At 39.0% G+C, this 24,846-nt stretch overlaps 1 protein-coding gene across 2 annotated transcripts in view; it reads left to right on the top strand.

The window, feature by feature from the left end:
- The window catches only part of RASA3 (RAS p21 protein activator 3), a 128,336-nt gene that overhangs the window by 9,502 nt on the left and 93,988 nt on the right, over positions 1 to 24,846 (top strand). The window lies entirely within an intron of this gene.

Here is a 24,846-nt window from a genome sequence, read left to right on the forward strand (position 1 = left end):
TTACAAGGCTGGAGTTGATTCTTGCTTGTATTTCCCAGCTGGTGTTAGAGTACATCTGGAATCTATGAAATTCCTTTCTTTGTTCCTCATTTCCTGTTTCATTGAGTACTACAGTGCAACATTCTGAAAGCTATTTCTCTTAGCATCTTCTAAGATGTGCATTTTAAACCAATTAGTGAGTTCTTAAAAGTAGTTACATGTTTTTGTGTTTAACAGTGTAATTGAAAAGTGAAATTGAACTGTGTTATGAAATTTCTCAGATGCTTTGTTGTCCTATTTCAGTGAAAAATAGTTTAGTTGATTTATCTGGCTGTCGTTCAGAATTGTAGGAAGGAGGGTGGTAGAAATAGAAGAAAAATCTGGTAGATAGTACAAAAGCTGCCTTTCTTAGTCTCTCTCTCCCTCCCTCCCTCTCTCCCTCCCCCTGCCCAGTAACAATCACCAGTTTGTAATGGAAAATTAGATCTATTTTGCAGGAGACACAGGGTGTGACATCCTACAGTTACTTTTTGATTCTGGTTTGAAAAGCTGATGACTGCTATAGAACACATGAACACAACCTTGGGAAATTGAGCTCTGACACTGTGGCACAATGTGAGAGTTATGTGTATCTAAAACAAAACCAATCCATCCTCTCCAAAACAGCTATATTAAATTTAGATTTACTTGTTGGGATTGCATTACTGCAGATAATTCATAGTCAGTGAAAAAGAGGAGATGCAGTTGTCTAACATAATTACTCTCATTTTTTGCAAATAGTTGTGCTGTTCTTCCTGAAAAAATATTGTGCTTTTATGAATACTTAACGTATCTGAGTGGCTGCCCCAAGTTTTCCAGAACAAATGCAAGTTCTTCGTAGTCCAGTGGTCAGCTCTTCTGTTGTTGCCATTTACCAGCTGTGAGTGCTGTTTCTGAGATTGCAATTTTCATGCTGTAGTGGTACAATATATGTTCAAAAACTTCTTCACAAAGCACCTGCTCTTAAGATGTGACTTGCATTGGAAGCATTGTTCTTTCTTTTTATTAATGCACTTGCTGTTTTCCCTTCCATTTTTGATTTGTGGAATATCTCTGAAATGGTAGCATTTGCTTTCATGGAGAACTCAATATTGGGGTTGTGCTTTTTTACAGCTGCTTTTAATATATTTTAGTAGAGAAAAGCAAGGAATGCCAGCACTGAGACCTCACTCCTCTATGGATCTGATCAGTACAGTTTCTTGTCTTCCCTTGATTTTTTTTTTCCAAATGTCCCTGACAGCAGATATGTAATTGATTACATGAAATAGGTTGTACATGGAGGTAGTTGCACATTATATTTTTTTTACATATTATAAGCAGCTGAGGGAAGAATGCTTGTTTCCCACAAGGTATGCAAAAATAGTGGCAGAATTGTAAAACTACAGCAGTTGTGTGTCTTTCAACATGCAATATGGGCACAGAACCATTTTTAAGGCTCTCAGGTCTTCTGCACATATATAAAAGTAGTGGTACTGCTCAGTGTGTCTGGGAATTTGGTAAACCCAAAAGCCATTTTGGTCTGTAGATGATTATTGTTGCTGTTAGACTGTATTATGCTCTGTTTCAGGGATGCAGTAAAGGTCTTGGAAAACTTGCACCTATTCTACTCAAGCCAGAGGAGCTGTGCTCCTGTGAATTTGGTGCACTGTTGTAACTGTCAGTAAGGCCCTTGTCTTGATCTGTGAAAATTCTCAGTAGCCTAGACCAAGTCTAGTCCTAAGAGGCTTTCTTCAGAGTACTTATCCCTGCAGCACTGGCTCATTAACCTATTAGTTCAGTTCCTGAAATGATAAGTTGCATTTTGCCTCCAGGAACATACTGTTCAAGTTCTGAGTTTTGTGTAAAATATGATTCCCTGGTAGATGAGAGAAAGGACCCATCAGCTATTTCTGGAAATGTTCTGTGACCCGTTCCTCTTTATTAACTTGTAATCACATTGCAGTGTAAATACTTCATGTTTAGTGCTTTGGCTGATGTTGCTTAATATTCAAATTTCAAATTGTTAAGATACCTGAAGAACCACATTTGTGCTTTATTAGCATTTCTTGCCCTAAGTGTAAGGTAGGAATTGACCAGCACTACTCTCCTGTAAATATTTTTCTTACCCTGTGTTTATAGATTGTTCCACATAATTAATTTTGCTGCAATGCTGAGGGCCAGGAGCTCTTGGATGATTCTGCTTGACCACTGTGAGCACCAGAATTCTCACTAACAGGAGCTCCAGGTAGTTGCTGCAGAATAGGCTTAGGTGCTTCAGAGATGGTGATGGCTTAGAAAGGAGACTGTGGTCAGTGGTGGTGAATTCAGCCCTGTTTAAAGCTGGGGGAGCTGTTAGTGTCCCTTCCCTCTCCTACTGATGTGTAGAGTCAACTTCTGTTCTCTGGGGTGGTGCCTGCAGTGGACTTAAGGAAGTTGGTGTTGTGTGTTAGAGTTGGAAGGAGCTAGATTTCAAGATAGTGTGCCTCTCCCTACTCCCCCATGGCTTTTTATTTTTTGCCTGAGAGGGAGGAAAAAAGCTAATTTTTATTCAGACCAATACTCCTGCCTGTCTGATTTTCAATGGTGATTCCGTGATTTTTGACAGGGAATAAAAAGTGCTTGGGGGAATTTGGAATGTTGCAGTAGAGCAAAATCATTTCAGTAAAAGTGAAATTCTAACAGGCTGATAATTAGTGTGTTTTGACGCCTGATTCTGTGACAGCATTCCAGAAAGTTGTGAGTTTGAAAGTGGAAAAAAAAAGAGCTGAATTACTTTTAAAGCCAGCTTCAGTATTAAATGTAACCAGTCTCTGTAAGTCTAGTGGAAAATGTTGTGGTTAATAAAGTTTCCTGATAACACCTGCAAATTCTTGGTATGCTGGTGCCCTGCTACTGGTAATGGGAATTGGTAGTCTAGTTCTGAAAGTAACTTGTACTGCATGCTCTTGAATATGGGCTTTGCTTTCTTGTCCACAGTCAATCTCTGGAATGTAAGGTGTATTTTTCTCCTGGTCCAGTGGAATCTTATTCAGGTGCAGTTGTACTGTATCAAACTCCTTTTCGTGTTTGGTGGATGTTTGATCTATAACCAGAAGTACCAGATGCTTGTAAGGTGGGGTCTCTGCTTCAGTGCTACCATGCACACTGCAGTGGGAAACGTATAGGAGCAAGTTCTGTGCTTAACAGACCATGCACAGTGGCAGAATGAAATGGGGTCAGGCATGAATATCTTATCCAGGAAGGGCTTAGAACCAAGTAAGAGCTTACATGTCTGTGAATTTGTGCCAGGCTGCAGATACGCCAAAACTCCTCTGGCCTTGCATAGGGTTTACTCAATGCTACAGAATGTGATCTGAAAACCCACTACTTATGTGGTGGGAAAACTCTGGGTATGGGGCTGGGTCAGATTCCCTATTGCCCTCCTGAGCTCCACAATATGAGATGGGGACAAGAGCTTCCACCTACTTTCTTCAGCAGCACCTTGTAGCTGTGCCTTAAAGACAGGAATTTGGTTCTCTTCGTACTTCTGGAGGAGACAGTGATGGTGATTTATCATTGCTTTTGCTGCATTATAAGTATAACATTTGGTGTCTTCAGTGTCATGGTGAAATGCTAATGTGTTTTGCAGTGTATATATCTTCTATGGACGAGTCTGCAGGAGATAGAATTGGGATATTTCTCTTGGGGTAGGTTGGGTTTTGACAGAGGCAAAGCACAGTGCACTTTGGTTTAGTGCAGGTGTCATGCATTTATTTGATTATTTTTTTTTTCTTGATGTTTTGCCATTGTTTTGGACATGGATGCTTTTTTAAAATTTGTATTTTTTCCCTGACAAAGTGTCTGTTGCTTCTCTGACCTCTGTGGTACACCTGAAACCAGCTGTGCTGGAGTACTGAGCCTTCACATCTGCAGGGGAAACGGGGTATGGGATGGATGAGCTATAGCTCAGCCACTGTGTGCCACTTTTTATTGTGCTTTGCATTGCTTTCTGTTTGAATGATAGTTTTCTTTTGGGAATATGAGATTAGCACTAAAATAGGCCAGCATAGGATGAAGATGACGACAATATAAAGCTTCTGAACGTGATTTTGAGCCAATGGGTTAGCTTTACTTTAATCGGGATTTAAAAATTTTTTTTTTCAACAATCATTCAAGTAAAATCTTTAAAACAGAATATCAAGAGTATATTTTAGTATTTTCTTTGAGGAATGGAGCACTTAGTTGGATGTTGATGGGGACTAACTTGAATTCTGTAGTAGGGCAGTGATTGAGAGCTTTTGCGGGGGGGAAAGGGAAGAAGGTTGAGACTTGTAAATTAAAACTAACTCAAAAGGATGCTGCTGTACATCTTCTGTGGTATTAGTGATGCCTCTGAAAGGCCTTTAGTTATACCCAGGCTTCAGAATCATATCAGGAATTACAGCTTAGCTGTAGACAGTGTAATCGCTGTTATAGAAAATTGATTTGTACTCTTATAATAATCTAGATTGGGTGGTTCTACTCTAAACCTTCAAGATATAAGGCAGTAAGTTTGACCTGATCTGCTTAATTAATTTTACAGTCTCCTCAGGTGTAATTTTAAAAGTTCATTAATTGCTTAATTAGCCTTAATGATAAATGAGTTTTTATGCTAATAATTTGAAAGCCTGATTTAGGAAAGTCATTGAAACTGCATTGAAACATGTAGCTGCTGTTCTGCCTGTAAAACAGCCTGGGTGTTTGTCTCACTGTGACATTCTGGCATCAGACATATGTCTTCATTCATGTTCCTGGCAGCTGGAAGCAGTGTCTAAAAGGCTTGTGTTGTTTACCCCTGTCTGTTAATCACCGGTGTGCTTCCAGAGTCAAACACTTGAAACTGAGGGTTACAGTCATGAGGGTTGTTCATTGTCATCTTGAGTCCTTTTGTGTACACAACATTCTCACCTTTACAGGATTATATATTTACTTTTAAAAGAAAAACACTGTACTGCTTTCAGCCCATGGGATGTGTGGTACTTGTGGAATGAGCAATTATTTTATTTTTATTATTATTAATTTTTTATTATTATTATCATTGCCATCATTTGCATTCTGTTCTTTTGGAATACATGATTTTCTGCCCATATGTTTAATTCAAAACCTGTACTGGCATTGTTGAGCTCTTTTGATGCATTCCTTACTGTACAGTAGAATCTTTAATCATCCAGCCTTTTTCAAGATAGAGTTGACCCTCTTAAGTAGGGGACAGGATAGAAAAATGGTATTTACCAGTCAATTTCCATCTAATTCTACGGGGTTTTTTTTTGCAATTTCATTGAAATGGCAAGGATCTTGGATCTGAATATGTATCTAGCCACAGTTATTCCATTGTGGCAATCTTCTTTCTTCCTGCTTACTTCATTTGTGATGTGCTTTCCCCTGCTGAGATGCAGAATGCAGATGTCTCACAAGCACCTCTCCAGCTATATGTAGAAGTGGAATCAACTGGCTTTGGCTAAGCTGTGCCCAGGGTGATGAGAGAGCCCTGCCAGGGGAAGGGACAGGGGAGGACAAGCAGGATTCTGTTTCTCTGCCTAGCCAAGTCTTGCTTCCTTCCTTTCAAGATCCTGTTCTTGTCAATCTGCTCTTGGAGTCAGATGCCTTGTGTGTCTTCCTGACACGATAGGGCTGTTGCAGTGGAAGTCCTGCCTGCCATAAGTATTGGAGAAATGAAATGCAGTACTAGAGCAAATATCTCTGTCAAGCATCAGAAAAGATGCTGATTTCTATTCTCTGGGATTTTAGGGGATTTTTGATCAAAAGTGTTTTTTTTTTAAAATTTTGATTATTTTTAAGTGTTTTTGATATTTAGGGTCAAATGCCAAGGGCTACCTAATACTTAATTTTTACACCTGGACCTTTGCTGGACAAGCTGACTTCTCTTGAGTTGATGTTGCCTGTTTTAGCTGAAACAATTAAGGGACATAGGAAAAGTTTAAGAGAAAACAGCCTTAGTACTCTATTTGGTTCTGAAGAACAGAAGCTAAAAAGAGAGCCATTATTAAGAAACTGGTACCAAGTTTTTGTTTTCTCTTTCCCTCATGTATCCACCCTCCCTGCTTGTTAGACTCTCCCTGTTGATCTGCAGGATTCAGTACAGTTTTCTGTACTTTTCTGTAAGCTAACAGTAATGGAATTTTGAGCACTGCACTACCAAGGTCTCAGTCCTGGTGTAGAGCATTGGTTTGTACAAATAACTTCTGTTCTAGTTGTTTGGAGTCTAAACAAAAGTCTGCTATAGCCTTAGTAATAAATTTTGTTTTGTATTATAGCTGCTTATCTTTTGGAAAAGCAGCACTTCACTTTTGTTACAGCATAACCTTTTGCTTAGCCTTGTTGAGTGTTGCCCTGTTCTGAATAACAATAGTTAAATACTCCACTGATCCTTGTGACCGTAGTAACAGAACTCCAGTGCCCTGCTGATATAAAGGTGTGTTTTATTAATATTTAGAGCACATCTGAATAAACAAAAGATTAATTTAATGTGAGGCTATCCTATTCCACTTGTCACAGAGCTCCAAGGGGATTACTTTATAAAAAAGGCAGGCTGGAAGCTGAGCATGAGAGCAAAGCAGGCAGGACAATGGGGTAGCCAAACAAGGGTAGAGCAGATTCATGATGTTAGCCGGGGTCTACCAAGAGCCTGGTGACCCCCAGAGAGCTCTGCAGTGATGAGCAGGTTCAATGAAACAGCAGCATTTAAGTCATCAGGGCAGAGTCAGGGTTGGCGAGGCAAATGGCTGAGTGCAGACAAACCTGCCGAGCTCTGACCAGGGCCCAGGCCCTGAGCTGGAGTGCAGCCCAGAAGTGGGGAAGGGTGTCCATGAGGCCCTTCTCGCAGGGCTGCCGCCCCAGCAGGCTGCTGAGTTTACACAGCTGCACTGTGTCACAGCTGGCCTGGAGCCGAGACCCCCAGGGCTGCCGAGAGGCTCGCTCAGCGCCCTGGCACCTAACATCTTGTCTGGGCTAGCCCTGGATCATAAAACCTCCTGCAGTTCCTGATCCCGGGATAACCATGGTGTGAATCGTAAAGGGTGAAAAGAGGAAGTGGAGATGCAATAACAGAAAATAGGTCTGTGCGTTTTGTAACACTGACTGTGGCAATAAAACACATCCTGTGGGTGAGGGGAGCCAGCCCCCTGTTGTGATTGCTGCAGCCACTGTGACTTGTGGGTATTTCCACAGCTCTTTGTGGATAAGGCAAGTGTGGGAGGCACTAGGTATTGGTAGCTATTGCTACAGTATGTTACAGTGATTGCTAATTAGACTGTTGGGATGGACAGAAAGGAAATTCTCTTGAAGTCTCTTTAACCTTTTGCAGCTGTGTTTTTGTGCCTGCATCATCCATGTGCTTTGACTAATATCTTGCTCTCTCATTCTATGACATTTTTTAGTGATTTATTCTTCTTCCCTCTTTCTGTGGTTTGAAAACCGTGTCTGATTGTTGTGAAGTTTCTGGTGCATGCCCTTACTTCTCTCCAGGCTGTGTCAAGTCTGCCCTTACATCATGTCAGCAGCATTCTGTTGATCAGCAGAAGAGACCTATTAGAGTTCAGTGTTCCTTTGTTTCCTGCCTCTTTTATTTCCCCCTTCCCCAGAAGGATTTTTTAGAGACTTCTCTGTGTTATTTCTGTGGGAGCTATGCTGAAGCCGTCTTTGCAGACAGAGGGTTATAGAAATTAGCTTATGAACTCAGCTGTGGTTCTCCCTGCAGACCTGTACTTGAGATGAAAGGGTTGGTTCTGTTTGCATTTGAGTTTCCTGCTGCTTTGAAAGACAGTGGTGTGTCTCAGAACAGCAGTATTTGCAATATGCTCCTTCCACAGAAGGGAGAGTAATGACTGGTGTTTTACAGATAGGCATGTGGTTCCTTGTCTTCCTCCTTAGTTCTGCCTGGTTAAGAGAGTTAGAATTTATCACTCTTAATTTCTTTTCCTTTCCTGAAAAGGCAATAATAACACATGCAAAATATTTTGAATTGTAGTCTAATGCATATCATGGTAAATTCACATACTGGAGTATTGCATCTACATGCTGCATACAGTATTAACTGCATCCGAGGCTTGTTCTGCATAATCAAATTGCTTAGAGATTTTTGTCTTCTCTTGAGATGCACATAAAATCTGCACTTTGTGGGTTTGGTAATTCCTTGCTGCATGACATCAAGCATTTCCATATGTTTAAGGGTATCTTGCTTGTGTAAGAGCAGGGATATGAGAGGCAATCAAGTTAAGCAGAGGTTAAGGAGACAGCAGTTGCATGGTTGAGAAGGGAAAATTCACAGCGGTTAACTAAAATAAAGTGATACAGAATCTCCCAAAACAAAGTAGCAGAGAGGGCCCATAAGATGTGTACAGAAAGTTATTGAATGTTTCTTTATGGCTTGGCTTGACTGTTAGTGCTGGAGTTGTATGTAAGTTCTTTTACTTAAGTGCAATGTTGATTCTGGCACTAAGTTAGATTAGGTGCTCCTTTGAGCTCAAGAGTACAGCAGGAAGGTGGAAGTGGAGAGAAGTTGAAAGGAGGGCTTATCTAGTTAAGTGGCTTTTTCCTCCCTGCTGAGAAGACCACAGAGCTGTACTATCTATTCAGTAAACATCTTCCCCTGGGTGTGAGCTGTTGGTAATTTGCAGCTCTTAATGATAACAAGGGAGAGAACTTTGTTTTAGATAATCTGCATGATGTAGGTGGTTGTTGTAAAGCATTTAAATGGGGATCTGAGGTAGGGGGTGGAGGAAAGATGAGGAAGGCAGCTTGTTGAAGAGGAAGGAAGCTTGTTAAATGGGTGTCCTTCTCATTTCTGCAAGTACACTGTAAGTGGTTAAAGCTCAGTGATGTAATTAGATTCCTTGGCAGATTTATTTTAAGTGGTTATTTTTCAGTTATCAACTGTACATGTGCCCCATCACTTTCCATTTAAATGTAAGCCTGACTGGCAGCATTTATGACTTCTGATTCCTGAAGAAAATGAGGTGGGATTTATGTTAAAGATTTGGAAATTCAGTTCCTAATCTACAAGACAAATTTTTGATGCATGTGTTTATGTCTACTTTGCCTTTACAAAAGGGAGAGAACTAATGGAAGAGGTACCACTTGAACAGGTCTGGGTGTGGGTCTGATAATGGGAAATGGCAGTCTGGGTGTCATTTACTTGAGTTTTGTGCTTCACAAGACTGTAGCAATTTATTGGTTGGGTTTTTTTACCTCTGCAATATGAACATGTGTTGGCTTTGGTCAGCCATGCCAGCAGGAGTTACACAACTTACTTGGAATGGCAGACTGTGCTGGACAGAGGATATCCCGTGAATTTGAGAATGAAGCTTGTAGATGATAAATGCCAAGGCAAGAGTTAATTTAGTACCCACTTTCCATAAATAGAGGAAGTTGATTCATACAGTCACAGCTAGAGAGTACATGAGTATGTCAGAGACTTCACTGTCTTGCTTGAGATCACAAATTTGCTGAATAATGTGGCAGGCAAGTTGCAGAACACAGCCTTCTACCCTTAGAATGGAAGTCAGATAAAATGGTGTGGAAGAAATGATCTTTTTTTGTTATAATTGTTCTCTTTCACTACTTAGCTCTTCAATACACTAAACATTCACTATTCAGGCACTTCAGGTGTATTTATGATGTAGTAAAAGATTAGTGACATGTGATATTTGATTATGCTTGTAGAAAGAGAGTAGAGAATACTTTCATCCCAGATAAAGCTGTATCAAACACCAACAGAATAATTAATCAGAATGAAAGTAAGATTTTTTTTAAATGTCAGCTGAAAAGAGAGTTTCAGTGTTAAAAGTTGCTTGCAAGTTGTGTAGGGTTTTCATATATCTCTATAACACATGATTATACAGTGTGAAAAAAACCCCATACAATGTAAAGCAGCTGCATTATTATATGCTATATATTATTATGGAGAACAGTATTTCAGTTTGTATATATTCTTACTGACCACAAGTGTTGCTGTTTTGAGGCACATTGGCTTCAAATTACAGCAATAAACATGATGGGTAGAAGAATCACAGGGGCTGTGGCTTGGGTTGTGCTGTTGATAGGGTCGAGTGTATCCAGAGCTGATTTTAGAACCATCTCTGTTTTTAAATATGCTAACCATCTGGCACAATTTATATATGTGGTTTGTTTTGTGCTGGAGGTTTTTTATTTAAGGGGGATGAACACATATACATACACATAAGTTTTCTTTTGGACCAGTTTTGATGATATCTCACTGCACTGGTTATTTACTTTCTAGTTTTTTAGAAATGTTAATAGAATAGGTGGTGGATGCTTGTACCAAGCATGTTAATGGACTAGGAGAATAGAAGTGAATGTATTTCTCGGTAGATCTGCAGTAGAGTTTGGAAAATTGTCTGGATTGGCAGAGACTACTTTGTTAGTTTTTAAAATAAATAAATTCTTCTGCCAGGAAAAAAAAAAAAAAAAGCTGCACCTTATAAGTTCTTCAATATATACCAGACTTAAGTAGTCACTTCCAAGAGTCTGCCCAGAAAAGTGAAGTGTTGTAGAATTATATTCTTCACTACTCTAAATTTGAGACTCAGAGGCATTAGTAGATCCTGAAATGTGAGCTGGTAGTTCAGGGATTTGTTGCATACTGCCTATCAGTGCTAAGCATATTAGAAAAAAAAAAAAGATAACCACTTACCCTAAACTGTTCCCATAAAGTAGGTGGTCAGAAGCATAGCTTTCATTTCTGTCCAAAATTTTTCCTTTGCTCTAAATTGGTTCTGTAGATGCATAACTGATTGAGGACTCATTGCTGTCTGTTCATAAATGCTGATGTTTTGGTAGGAATTGTTTCAACATGTGGTAGCTCAATGATACATGGTCTCCCTCAACGTATGTTTAAACTGCTACAGTGGAGTATTTATAGTTTCTTAAATTTTACTCTTAAGCATATGGAATATGTATGAAATGCAGTTGATGGGCTGCAGTTGAGCCAGACTGACACAAATAAAATCCTCTCATTATGTTCACAGAGATAGTTAGTATGACTCCAAATATTTTCCTTGCTGTTTTCCACCCATGTGAATCTTGGCAGGAGTTGCTAATAATTATTAAAAAGTATACACCCCTATTCTCCACACCTATAATTGCACTGTCTTGGTGCTTTGTAGGTGTCGTGATGCTATCAGGCTTTGTAGGTGTTTGACAGAGGAGATAAACAATGTTCTCAGTGGTTTTGTAGAGAATCTGCAAGAGCTTTGTGTTCTATACAACATGCAGCTTTTCTGTGCAATTTGAAGTATTCTTTCTGCCCTTCTTCTTGATATGTTAATTATGCTATATTGTACTAGCAAAATGACATTTGGCATCAATTTATTTTTACTATCCCATTTGGAGATGCATGAGTGGAAGACATCCTGTACAAGTGTCATGTTTTAGAGTTAATTTTTAAAATTATCTAGCTCTTGTTATGTTGCCATCTGTTTTCCACTAGCTTGAAGAGGAAACAGCTGTTGTGAATAATCTCAAGACAGTATTTTTAATAAAGTCTAATAGGTCTGCTTACCTTCAGTTTGCATGTGCATCACAGGGAATGACTGTGCTGGCTGGGAGAGGAAAATGTTTTGCAGTAGAAACTGATGAGTTTGGTAAAGCAGTGATTCTGATATGTCTCCTCCATGGCTGGTTTTGAATGCAGCTGGAGAGATCAGTGTTAATGGGACACTCTTCACTTGCTCTAACTGTGCATTGTCTTGTAGAGGGGCTGTTATTGCAGCTCCTGCCCTGGAGTGCAGTGGTTGGCAGGCAGCTGAACCTGCTGATCCAATGTAAAAACTCACTCGTGGGCACACCATGCCATCCTCAGTGTGCTGAGCCAGCAGAGGCAGTGGCTGTGCTTGCTCTCAGGGAAAGCACTGGAGATGGAGAGCCAAGGACCAGCCTCTTCAGCTGACAGTATGCAGTTGTATGGAGTTAGAGGCAGCATGTGCATCAGCAGGTGACACCATTTTGGGGAAAATATTTAATTGTCTTATGGAGAATAAGTGTTACTGATGGTAAGTAGGGTATGGATGCACTTGAATAGCTGATTACCTTGTGGGTTTCTTGATTGTATTTTAGACTCATTTTGGTAAGGAGCAAGAAATCTCATGAAAGAGATAATGTACAGTATGAGCTTCAATCAAAGTGGTGATTCAGCTGAATAAAGGGAAGGATAAATGGAAGTAGAGAAGCTGACTGTCAAAGAATGCCTTGGAAAAAAAGTTCAATTTGATTTATTTGAGCTCAAACATTGCAGAGTGGCCAAGATTCGGTGCTGTTTTACATAGATTGGCTTTCTTCACTTATTTCCCTTTGATTTTGATAGAAAGACTTTGTTACGTCTGGAAAATTTTGCAGGATTAATAGGTTTTTTTTTTTTTTTTTTCAAAAGACTCCATAGTGGAGAGGCTAACCAGTGGTGGTCAGAAAATACAGACCTGAATGGAGAATGATGAAGAATTGAACTGGATCTTCCCATAAGTAGACCAGATTTTTTTGCTTTTGCTTGAGTTTTTGAATCAATGGCATTGTAGAACAATGCCAGCAAGAGTAGCTGTCAAAAATGATCCTACAGTTCTAGTGCTTGAGATTGCAGCCTCAAATCTTCCAGGAGCTTATATCCCATAAGCCTGTATGAAATATGTGTCCAGTGCCATGCAGCTGCCCCATTTCTTGCAGCAAGGCAAAAGGCTGTGGTGTGGATCCATCAGGAACCTCTGCAGTGTCAGGGCTAATGTCTGCACAAGATCTGATCTGAGCTGATGTGGTCTGTTGTGCTTAATGGATTTGTGTAGCTGTGAATGTGTGCTTTTGCTCCTCGTGGGGAAGATGGGCAGTCAGCTGGCCTGTGCTGGCTGCAAGTGCTGTGAAGCTGCAGTGTTACTGGTGAGGACAGTACAGCTCCCTGCCTAAAACCCCCCTTGTAACTATTTCCTTCTGATGCAGAATGAGTGTGTTGGAGTATAGGAAAGGAAGATAGTGACTTGCAATTCAGTTGAAAATCACTTATACTTGCTTTTGAGCTTTCCTGCCAAACTTATGCTATTAAACAGTGTTTGCTGTTTCTCTGGAGGAATATCTTATGTATGCTAAGAACATATTAGCACAGAAATCTAACTGCCTTTCAAAGGAGAGAAGCTTTGATTGATAACTGTAAGAATTCCCAAGAAATAAGCAAATAGCAGTGACCCAGAATATTGTTACCTACATAGATGTTTCTTTTAAAGACTCATGTTTTTGCTTGGCTTTATAGGCACTTTCTTTCTTGAATAGCAAACTTGCATTAGTTTTCCTGCTTGCAGGTATACCCATTGCCTCACTTCTGAATTCATAATGCAAGTATATTAATTTCAGAACAAGAAAGAGCTGGAAATAAGAAATAAGTAGTTTCTTTTGCAGAAACCCCCACAAGTCAAAAATCTTCAGTACAGGAAAGATCTGTTCTGACTGCGCATCTTTTGAAATAATTCACATTCCTATTCACAAATAGCTTATCTTGGGAAGATGAGAGGAAAATATCTTTCTTTGGATCTCTTAACTCCATAGCTGGCAGCAGCATGGTTATACTGTGGTTATGGCATCATTATTTGAGATGTAACAGTGCTGGAGTACTTAGAGGTGAACTTTGAACTTTTTGGTGAGAGCTGTTGTTGGGTTTATGTCTGTGTTACTCTGTGCTTCAGTTTTGTGTACCTGTCCTTTCTCCACTTGGGAGTTTCTACGCCCTTCTGTTTTGAAATGGAATACCTCAGGGAGCTTCTCATAAAGAGTGTCTTTCCTATGTAAGTAATTTTTGTCACAAGGCATTTTCCTGTCAAGTTGCTCTGCAACAGTTACAGTACCTTTTTTCATGCCTAAATTGGTGTTCTTTCCAATAAAGCCCTTGGGGGCCATTTTTTTTCTCTGTATGGATGTGACAGCACTGCTGGAAGCATACACTGCTAACAGTGAGATATTTCCTGTCAAGCTGACTGGGAGCTGTTTGTTTTACCTATTTGTTAAAAAGACCAGATGCTTTGTCTACTGCTCTGCATTGGTAAATTCTGTTTTGTATTTGATTCCCCCCTTGTGCTGTTATGACAAGAGGCTTCCCAGACCAAGGTGTTGATCTTGACATGCTGCACAGGAGAGCCCTTTGGTGGTCAGGCTGGGATGGCTTTGCTGGCCCCCAGATGCAGCTTGTGCAATCTCTCATGCAGTTGCATTAGCAAATACTGTAATGTATTGCTCCCATGTAGTCTCATCTGAGGGATCTGAAGTTGCATTTTGATTATGAGGTATTAGAGAGGGAAGGAGTTTGACCATGGAAGTTTGCTGTGTGACTTACTGTGCACAATCACAGATGAAATCTGCAGCAGAATTGGGATGAAATCCAGGTCTTCAGCCAAAAGAGAGAGCTTCTTGCATGGGGATGGAACCTTCCTGCACGGAACAACTTTGCTATGTGGTATTGCTTTGGAAAAATAAATGGACCACTTTTGAAACCACATGAAATGAGAAAGGGGTTAACTCAGGCTGAAATAATGACGTTGTATCTTGGGTGATCTTGGTAAAGAAGCATTAGTTTGTTTTGGTAGCCAAATTTCTGACATATTCATCCCCATTCCACTCTACTGTATGAGTACAGTGTGCACATAGATTTGTGTCCATCTACTCTATGTAACTTGTGTTCTACCCTAAAAGGTAAAAAAAAGGGAATATTTTTATCCAACAAATAGACTTTGGATGGGCATGTCTATTTATGTGCTTTAACTTCTGCAGCTGGTTATTGTAAATGTCTGTGAAGAACTTCCTAACAGTCTGTGAAAGTGTGTGATATAATCCAGAAATCAACTTCATTTTGCACATGGTTATCAGAAGCATTCCCTGACTCCAGACTCCTGTTCTTTTGCAAGCCATGAATTTGCACAGGGGTTTGAGAAGATTATTTCAAGTCAACTTGATATTGCACATGTATAGTTTGGTCTTTAGATACCTATTGACACTGACTGCATGTGATGGCATAGTTTCATAGTGACTCTCAATAAATATGAAAGGATTTATTGCTTTCTGTTTTTTGAGTTTGAGATAAAACTAGTGCATGCTGTATCAGCAAGAAAAACATGATTTTCTCACTTCTGTTGGGCTCTGAAAAAGATGAACTGTAAGTTGATGTGTGTGGGTAAATTATCACTTTCTGCCTGCTTGATGTATTCTGTAAAGTGCTGATGACAGAGTTAACCAAGGTTTTGTGTATTTTGGGCTTTTGATGACTGAGTAGTTGCACCACATAACTGTGATTCAAAACTGTGAGTTTGAATGTACTTAAATGTGTGTTGTTCTTTTTGGTGGTTGGGCTGAGGAATAAGCTTGGTTGTAGTGCCTTCTTCACCTGTGTGTCATGAAAGCAAGCCACTGTCTCCAACTAGCTCTGTTGGCTCAAAGACTGTGGAGCTGGATCTTGGTTTGATTTGGCAAAGTTTTCAGAATTAGGCTTCTAAGTTAAGGTTAACACTACATTTCAGTATATCTTTTGTATTGCATTATGTTTAGGAATGCTGTTCCTTTGTACTTCCATCCTGTCAAATATCCTTTACCTGCCCTTCCCTTTTGAAAGCTTAATCCTCCCTTGTCATGTATGAATGTTTGTGTAGGCTTAAGCATTTTAAGAAAGAGAATGTCTTCTTTGTTGGTACAGCTGTCATTACTGCTGGACACCTGCTACTGAGGCAAAGTCAGAGTAGGTTTGTGCTGTGTTAGAGCTGTGAAACTGAAGATGCATATAACAATAAAACTTAGTGAATGTATTTTGGAGCAGTTGCCAGATATTCCTCATGTTCATGTTTTAGAATTCCTTCATTTCTGCATAGCTGTATTATTTCTGCTTTTTTCACTAGTAGAAAGTATGCAAAGTGTTTAACAGTTAATGAATACTTCACAGTCAGTGTGATTTTACCCCATTTTCTGCAGCTGATATGACTAACTTGTAAACTAGACAAGAAGACTGAAAGAAAACCAACATCAGTTGAGTTTCATTATATTAACACTTTGCATAATTTTGAAAAGGAAAATAGGTCACTTTCCATTTTAATACCCACTTTATACTTTGCATAAAAACCCAACAGGATTACAGACAATTCATGAAAAGTTACACATTTCCCTGTAAATAAAAATTTTAATCATATGAATGTTTGTGGAAATTGCAGGGGAATATTGTAATTTTGGCTCAGACGTTTCTTCAGAATCTCAGCTCCTTATATCAAGTGATGTGTTTTTGGAGCACAGAGCTACACAAGCTTCTGAAGTCTGTAGTTTTGATCATTGCTTGTAAATAAATGGCTGTATTCAACTTCCTGCTTGTTTTTCTGCAGTGTTGTGCCTGTGTTATCTATACTCTGTGCTAAGGAGTGAAGAAGTAAATGTGTTTTCTCTTCCCATAGTTACTGAAGTTGGATGATCAAGCATTTGGTTCTCATCACATTGCCTGCCCCATGAGTCATGCTTTCTTCATTAGGTTTGTTCCTCAGGCCAGGATTCATGTGATGTTCTCCTTCTCTGGGCAATCAGATTAGTCACTGTTTGAAATCTTGTTTAAAAAATAAATCTCACCACAGGTTGTTGCCTGCTTACCCGTTACATGCTCCCCCACTGCTTGCTGTTTAGGTTCAGTAGCATCATTATACTGAAAAATCTATTATAGTCATGGTAACTGACATGTTATTTGAGCCCCACTGAAATTAGTGTATTAAATTCGGGACTCATAGTAACTAGCAAAGAATTGTCTATAAGGCAGGTGAATTTTAAGTAACCCAGTGTGCTGAAATACATCTTGCTTAAACTTGGCTTTTTTCATTATACTTTTAAGAACAGAAACTACATTGCAAATGTAATAGTAGCTTGAACTTTGTGAAACCTATAGATTTATAAAAGCAATAACAATATACCAAAAAAATTTAAAAAATTGTTAACATAGATGGCTTACTGTTGTGGTACCTGAATCAGACTTTAGTATTTGGAGCAGAAATTCTTCTTGCTGAATTTTCTGTACCTGGAAGTGTTTGATGGAGCCAAGATTTAATGGAAGTTTCAAAGAACTTTGGGACAGTAGCAGTTCCCAGTCCCCACTATGTGATATGCTGTAATGAAGGGTCTTGAAGTCCTGTATCTTGGTATTGGAAGATTTTAGGGGTGATGGTTCATTGTAGCAGTTTGAAAGACAAGCTAATGCAGAAAATGTGTTGTGGCCAGATCACAAGTAGGAAGAGGGAGGGGGAAGTATATGCAGTATGGTTGTGAACACATAACTGTTAGCTGGCTAAGCTCCATATCTAGTCAATGGACAACAAATTATGATTCAGAAAATGTGTTATATTAAGGCCCAGATCCTCTTACACAGGAGTCTGTCAACAGTAGCTGTTAATGCAGACACCTAAACAGTGCAAAGTATTGCATCTTATGAATATCCCCAGGACCAATATCTGGTTTGTGCCTTGAGAGTTATGACACGGTAAAGGGATGGAAGTTGCTGAAATAAATGGTTATAAACTCTGTCATAGTTTATAGATGAAAACTTGAATAGAGGGAAAGATTAATGATCCACATGAAACTTTAATTCTGGTTCTTACGAACAGCTGCATTTTTCATGTTGTAAGTTGTTAACAATGTTTTGACAGGAAAATGCTCATGAAGTAGGCAGAGGTGCAGATGAGTGTGGGAGAAAATGAGATTATCTATAGAAAGTCCAAATAGTGATGGTTTGGGGTTTTTTTTGTGAAGGTTTTTGTGGTGGTCTTGTTCTGTCTCCAATTTTCAGGTGATTCTCACGGGTGTCATACACCCACAGTCATTGCAAATACTAGTGCACAATGTTAGTTTTCCTATCGTTCTGTGTGAGAGAGATGCATCTGGTGACTAAAGAAATATGCTAAAATTCAGCTTTGGATGAATTTTATGGTGGGTGTGGATATGCAGCTCGTAGGGGATACCCAGCTTTTGAAAAGCATTGCCAGATTTGAAAAATACTCAGTCTCTAGGTGATTAACTACAACCAAAATTTAATTTTGAGTCTTGCTCTTATTTCTGTGAGAATATCTACTGGAGTAGAACAGACCTATGTTACTTTGAAGTTTGTTTAATCCTGCTGCATTAGCTTCCCCTGGAAGACAACATAACTGTGTATTTTGGCAGTTAGTTGATGCAGAGATGAGTTTGTTGGGTCTTATGTACTGTGGGATGGGGACCTGATCCTGTGGCTGCAGATGAACAAGCAAGAACAAGTAAATGCTTAGGTATTTGTGCATGTGAACTTCATTTCTTAAAAGATTCTTCCCCCAGCCACCAACTGGGACACTGGGAAATTGGGTAGGGGAATGTTTGTTTGTTTTTTTACAGTTCATTTTGCTCAGTGCTGGTCAGTCAAGTTCCTTTATTAGATTAGATTTGTGGGTAGATTTTTACAGCTTGTTTTAAAAATAATCTCATGCACTCTTAGCTTGCAGTTTGAAAACGTTCCAAGGCTTAAGGCAGTGGTAGCTACAATTGTAATTTCTTCCCTATACTCAGGTCAGTTTATCTTCATCTTTATTTTTCTAACTAAAAATTTTATTTCAACAAGGAGCCAGGAATCCTGTGCTGATGAGATTTCTGAAAATTACTTGTTTAGTAAGCCTGCTGACATGGTAAATGGAATGTTTAGGATCTTGGATGATGATGGTCCAGTTCTCTCAATGTATGGATGTTCTGAAAGTAGCCACTTCTAGAAATTCTTGGGCTAAACTGTGTGCTGACTGTACTTAAGGCAGTCTGGCTTCAGAGTAGAGGCATGTTGTCCTCTTACTTTCTGTGAAGAAAACAATGGGTTTGTAGATCAGTTGCAGTGTGTACTTGCATCTGCAGACTTAAGAGTTTAGCTGCACAGCACTGCAAGCTGGCAAGTGATTGCTTTGATAGTCAAGCTCAAATGCTTTTAGGCACCTTAAAATGTTGTTGTTGAGGTGCTGTTGGTTTTGCTTCATTAACAGAACTGCAAGCCAGCAACAAGAAATTACATAATTTATGTAAATTCTTGTGTACTGTTGTCGTGCATCTGTGCAATACAGACTATTCAGCATTTTTAATGTCACCTTAATAATCATACAAGGCACCAACCTTAGTGATGTCCAAGTGGAATTTTTGTTTCACTCTCCTTTTATCTTGTGCCTTAGTGCAGAGGTTGCTTGTTGTTTGTGAAGAAACGTGTGGAATATTTAAATGGGAAAAAATAACTTGATCTCCTTGTAAGAAAGTACCTATTTTCACTTTTCTTGAAGAAAGACTAAAGTAAAGCAAGTTGAGGAGTTATAAAAACCTTATTCTCTCCCTTATGATGATTAATTTTGTAATAGGGAGAGTGTTTTGAATGTGGAGGAAGATAGAGTTTTCTCAATTAATTCCTAAATCTTAGATGGTTTTCAAGATTGCCTTGAACTTCTGTGCTCAAAATCACCCTGTTTCTCAATAGCCAGGTTTTATTTTGGTTTGAACACTGTGGAGCCAGAGGACCAAACTGATCCTGATCTGAACTTGATCCTGTAGGACTGTGCTTGGTGAAGATGTGATTCTGAAGCAAGGGCCTTTGTGGACAGTGGAATCATTAGAAGAAACAGTTCCAGTTACTTAACAGCACTAGTAAAGCTTTGGCTTTTCAGCAGTTGTTGCTTTTGGTTAGTAATTTTTAATCTGAGCAAAATACAACCTTTGGCAGATCTGAACTTTTCATGTTACTCTACTCTAAAAGGTTATGGTTTGCTTGTTGGGATAGAAGTGGTTAGTGTTTTAGAAGAGAGGGGATCACTCCTTTATCTTTGCTTGTGTTTCATTGTTTTTTCCACACAACCCTTGCTTTTTGATCTACAATTACAAATAATGAGATGTACATAGATAAAAATTGTCCTTTTTCTTATTTTCTGTGACATGATTTTTGATTTTTGTCTGTAAATAATATAAATGAAAGTAAAAAGACTTATTTCCACAGTCATTTCTTTTTGCTTACCCTGATGTTTTTGAGAGCAGTGCTTTCGTTCCTTAGCAATGACTTGGTTCCTTACTACAGAGCAGCAATCTTAAATTATACTCAAGTACAGAGGCTCTCAAAAGGGAACACTTGTTGGATTTTGTTGTTTGATGTTGTAAATCATTTACTTGTATTTCCTGTGTCATATTGTTTTTCCAAAAATAGCTGAAATTGCTTGCTGTTTGCTCAGTGCAGCTCCATGATGGAATAGCCTGTTTAAAGTTGCTTCCTCTCAGCTACTCTCCCCCTCCTGCAGCCTGAATCTCTCCCTCATGGCCTCCCACAACAGATGTTCACTGACTTAAACTTTGCTGAGAGAAGGTCTTTTATAACTTTAGGAAGCTGATTTTCTTTTTTAAAAAACAACTACCACCAGACCAAGCAACTCCTCCTCACAAATGCCCCACCTCGGAACAAAAACAAAAAACCTACCAAGAGCTGCACAAACCACAATCTAAACAAAGGTCACAATTCAGAGGTTTCAGAACAACCTGTAGGACAGCCAAATGTCCCTGCAGTTCTGAAACTGTAAGAAAAACCTCACAAGTCTCTATCAAATGCAGCTGAGAAGTTGCATGAGGTGTCTTGATGCAAAGTACCATCTTCAGAAGACAAGCTGGATTGAAAAATAATATATGTGGAACCAAGTCTAACTTTGTATCAAAACAGATAAAAAAGTCTAGCTAATTCATCAGTTTTCTGCAGAAATATGGAAAAAAAAAATCTCATCAAAGCAACTTATATGCTAACACTAGAATGCCACAAGAAAGCCAAATTTAAATGAAAATTCCTTGAGAACACCTTTTTCCTGGCAGTATTCTACTATAAAACAGCAGAATACCTCCAAAGCATCCTTTTACACAGAATAGCTTCAGTCTTGCTAAAAAGCAGCTGGACTGTGTATTTTTTATTTTGTGGGATTAAGTTACTATTCTAAGGGGATCTTTAGAGAAACCTGATGCCTGCTGTTGACCACAATATTGGCAAGTAGCATGCAACCAGTTATTAAAGAATTGAGGAGAGTTATGCTTCTCCTCTTGTACAAACTAAAATCTTAATTTTGCAAACAGCTCTCATGAAACTTGCTTTATAGGCATCTTTCCTCTCAGCCCTGGGATTTGATTAACAGCCCTTGTGCTGTAAGCACTTAAGTACTTAAGATCATGACAAGATCTTTTGAGCCTTCTCTCTGTTCATTCTTCTTACAAGAAAAGTAAGACTGTCAGCCTGCAGCTTCTCATTGCTCTCCAGTGAAAATACCCTCAGCTGCTTCTGTCACACCCAGAAAAATAAAGCAAGATATGTGGACAGTTTATTGGACTTCCAGGGCTGCAAAAGGAGCATTGGAATGTCTGCTCACACATGTATAGGAAAAAGGGAATTTGGCTACTTGCCATTTTGAGTGATAGGTCTGAGTCTGTTCACCATGCAGGCTGTGGCTGGTTAGGCTTAGCAATTTTTACAGTGGATAGAAAGGCCAGTTTGCTGTGCCACAACAGGCTCCACATCACAGAGGGATCTGTATGAAGGTTCCTTACAGGTATAGAATATAATCCTGTGAGGGGAAAGGAGGTAGTATAGTAGTATGGCACTGGGTGTACTGGTGAAGTGGATTGTGCAGATGGGATTTTAGCAGATTCTAAATATTCCTGTCACGAGGCTGTGGATAGGGGTATCAGCTGGTGCTGATCTTCAGTTTCAAGCCAAAAGATTTGGGGTTGGTGCTCTTCCCCTGAAGCTGAGAAGGTTTCCACACAATGCTCTTGTTTAAAAAGTTGTAATCAGCATGATGTGCTGTCCTGGGTGGCAGCTTGCTGGAGCAGTGCTGTGGTGTCAAGCCCATGGTATCCAACTGCTCAGGGGTTGCTGCCAATACCTGGATCTTCACTATTGTTTTGTCGAGGAAGTGCCTTCCCTGATAAAATGTGATCACCATTTCACGTGGAAAGAGGCTGGCAAGCAAGGGCTTTTAGATTAAGAACAGGTCATCTAAAAATCTCATTTTCCAGATCATCAAAATCTCTTCCCAGATGGCTATTTGTGACCTGGTTTAGAAATCTAATGCAATCTGCCTCTCCATGAGAGGAAAGTCGTGTGCATGTGTGCGTACATAAATACCAATGGTTGAGCAAAGAGATTGTTGGGCAAGTAGTGTTTCTAGCCACATCTGTTTTAAAAGAAATAAATTTTTTTAATATATCAATTTTATTTATTAGATATTTGATTTATGTAGCTTGTCTTTTTTTCAGTCTGTGAGAATTATACATAGAAGTGGAGGGAAAAGAATGTTTTTGACAGTTGGCACATATTGCTTAGAAAGTGTTTATTGTGCTTATTTTACTAGAGAAGTACAAAAGAGCACTGAGCTACTTACATAGTTCCATAGTTGCATGCTGGGTAACTGGTTCTTTTAAGCTTTATTTTATTTCATTGCTATTTTCTATTTGGAAAGACAAAAATTCATTCAAACTTTCTTTTCTGTGCGATGCAGTATGTCTACATATAGGAATAATATACAAATATAACTATATGACATCAATATAATGCTTGAAAGCAGAAGAGATGGTTATCACATTAGCTGTTCAGTAACAAAATTGTTTTCTAATGTGAATGGAAGCATTTCAACTGGGACCATTTCAATACTAAAAGGAATTGTTTTTTCAGTAAGTTCTTCCTGAGGTATTGCAGTCATATCCCTCCCCTAGTCCCCATCTCATCTACAAAAAATATAATCTTTCATTTGCAAGAAAATAAACTGCTTTCCAGCATTCAACATAAGTGCCACTGTTTCAGTTCAGTTCAATGCATAGGCATGAAGTTCTAGGTATTTCTGTGTGTTTTGATCAACGCTGAGTGCTATTATATTTCCGTATTAAGTAAAATGAAGTATTAATTAGAAACTTGCTGTCATTTTGATATTTTACATGTATGCTAAATTCTGTGCATGAGTAGCTTTTAAAGCATAAATTATGGTAATCAGAGGTTTGGGTGTACATACATTTTCCTTTTTCAGTTTTTGCTTGATCTGTGGATGTTCAAGCAATAATGCTTTCTCAGAAGAAAGAAAACTTGAAAGGAGTGCTTGAGATAATTTTTCAAGATTTCCAGCAGCTCTATTGAGATAGAGAGCTTAAACGAGAACAGGAGAAGCTTTTCATTCTTGACATACATTGCTGCTCTGTTTTTGTTCTTGAAATGCTTCCCTGAAAGCTTCTTTGGGAGAGTGTTTTCCTGAACATAGCAGAAACAAAGTGGATTGTTGTGGGTTTGGATAAGATGCCCTTTTTAGATTTTAGGTGTTTTGTTTCTGTACTCAAGTCTTTCATTATGCTCCCTGAAGTCAAATGCTCTGGCATTGAAAGCTCAGCTGCTTTTATTGGATTTATTTTTGGAGGTAGATTTCTGTTTGTTTGTTTTCTGAAACAATTTGAGAAATGGTTCTCTGATGCCATCTTGGTCAAGTATCTTGCTACTGGAAAACAGATAAATCTGCCAATGCATTACAAAGTCTTCCTTAATGCATTCAGATTGGCAGATCTGTGTGTGCTGGTGACCCAATATTTGGCAGCACAAGAGCAGGAAATTTGTTGTGAAAGGTAGATGTAATACCTGGCTGTCATGCATTCTTTGCTTTTCAGAAAGTTGTATCTGGGGAAATGTGTCAGAAGCAAAGATAACACAATGGAAAGCATCTGAATTCAATTAAAAATACTAGATGCTTCAAAAATATCAAGTGGCAAAACCTTAAGGAAATGTATGTATATATTTGTTTATTCCTAGAAGCATTTTCAAAGTTTTTTTAGTTCTTACCAGTTATGTTTCCAGTCCACTTCCTTGCCATATGTGCAGAAGAGCTTTTTTTACTTGCTTTCATTTTATTGCCAGTTTTTTAGCAGGGCAGAAATATGCAACATTGGAAAGAGCAGAGAAGATGAATACAATTCTGAGTTTTTCTTTCATCTTTTACCATCCTGTTGCCTTCCCTGTGCCTGGCTCAAGCTAAGCTATGTGTGCTGCCATGGTAATCTATTTTAGAACTGTATCAACCCTGTAGTAATTCTATGAGGAGAATGGGGAGAAGATAGCAAGCCAGTGACATATTCAGAATTGTAGAGTCTGTTTTTTAAGACTTGTCCAAAATACCCAATGTTAACTTCTCCGTAGCTAAAATCAGCTTTGCTAGGTTTAAGTACTTAGTGCTAAATTGAGTTCGGCACACAGTTAAATTAGGACCCATGTCCATTAGAAGTGCAGGGATAGAGGGAAAAGCTATTGCAAACTTGAACAGATTATTCTGCTGCTGTGGCTCCAAATGGAAGCCTTATGCTCCAAAACAAAGTACTTGTGTAGTCTAAATTGTCAGGGTCTTAGACATCTTAAGAAACATTCCATTTCTTCTTAGTGGAAGTGGAAAACTGAAGGTTTTGGAGGCAAGTGTGTTGACCTTTCATCTGCAAGCCCTCTCCAAGTTCTCTAGTGTACAGGTACTTCACACACATAGAGGGAAGAAAAAAAGGGATTTGGCTTTTGAAAATGCAGTTGATGAAGATGCCTCTTCTGGGTTAAGTGATTAAATTCTTTCCTGAAATAAATTATCTCATCAGCTGTGTTTTTTGAGAAAATGGAAATGGTGCATGACTGTGTCATGTATTCAGGGCCTTCTTTTTTTTCATTTTGCTGGTAGCAAATACAAAAGAATACTGATCAGATTGTTCAGCTTCATTGTAGATGGCAAAATGGTGCCACAGAGTGAACTTCTTTGTCTTGGAGGAATCTAAAGAGCAACC

This window comes from Erithacus rubecula, assembly GCF_903797595.1.
Source record: "Erithacus rubecula genome assembly, chromosome: 1".
NCBI lineage: Eukaryota > Metazoa > Chordata > Aves > Passeriformes > Muscicapidae > Erithacus > Erithacus rubecula.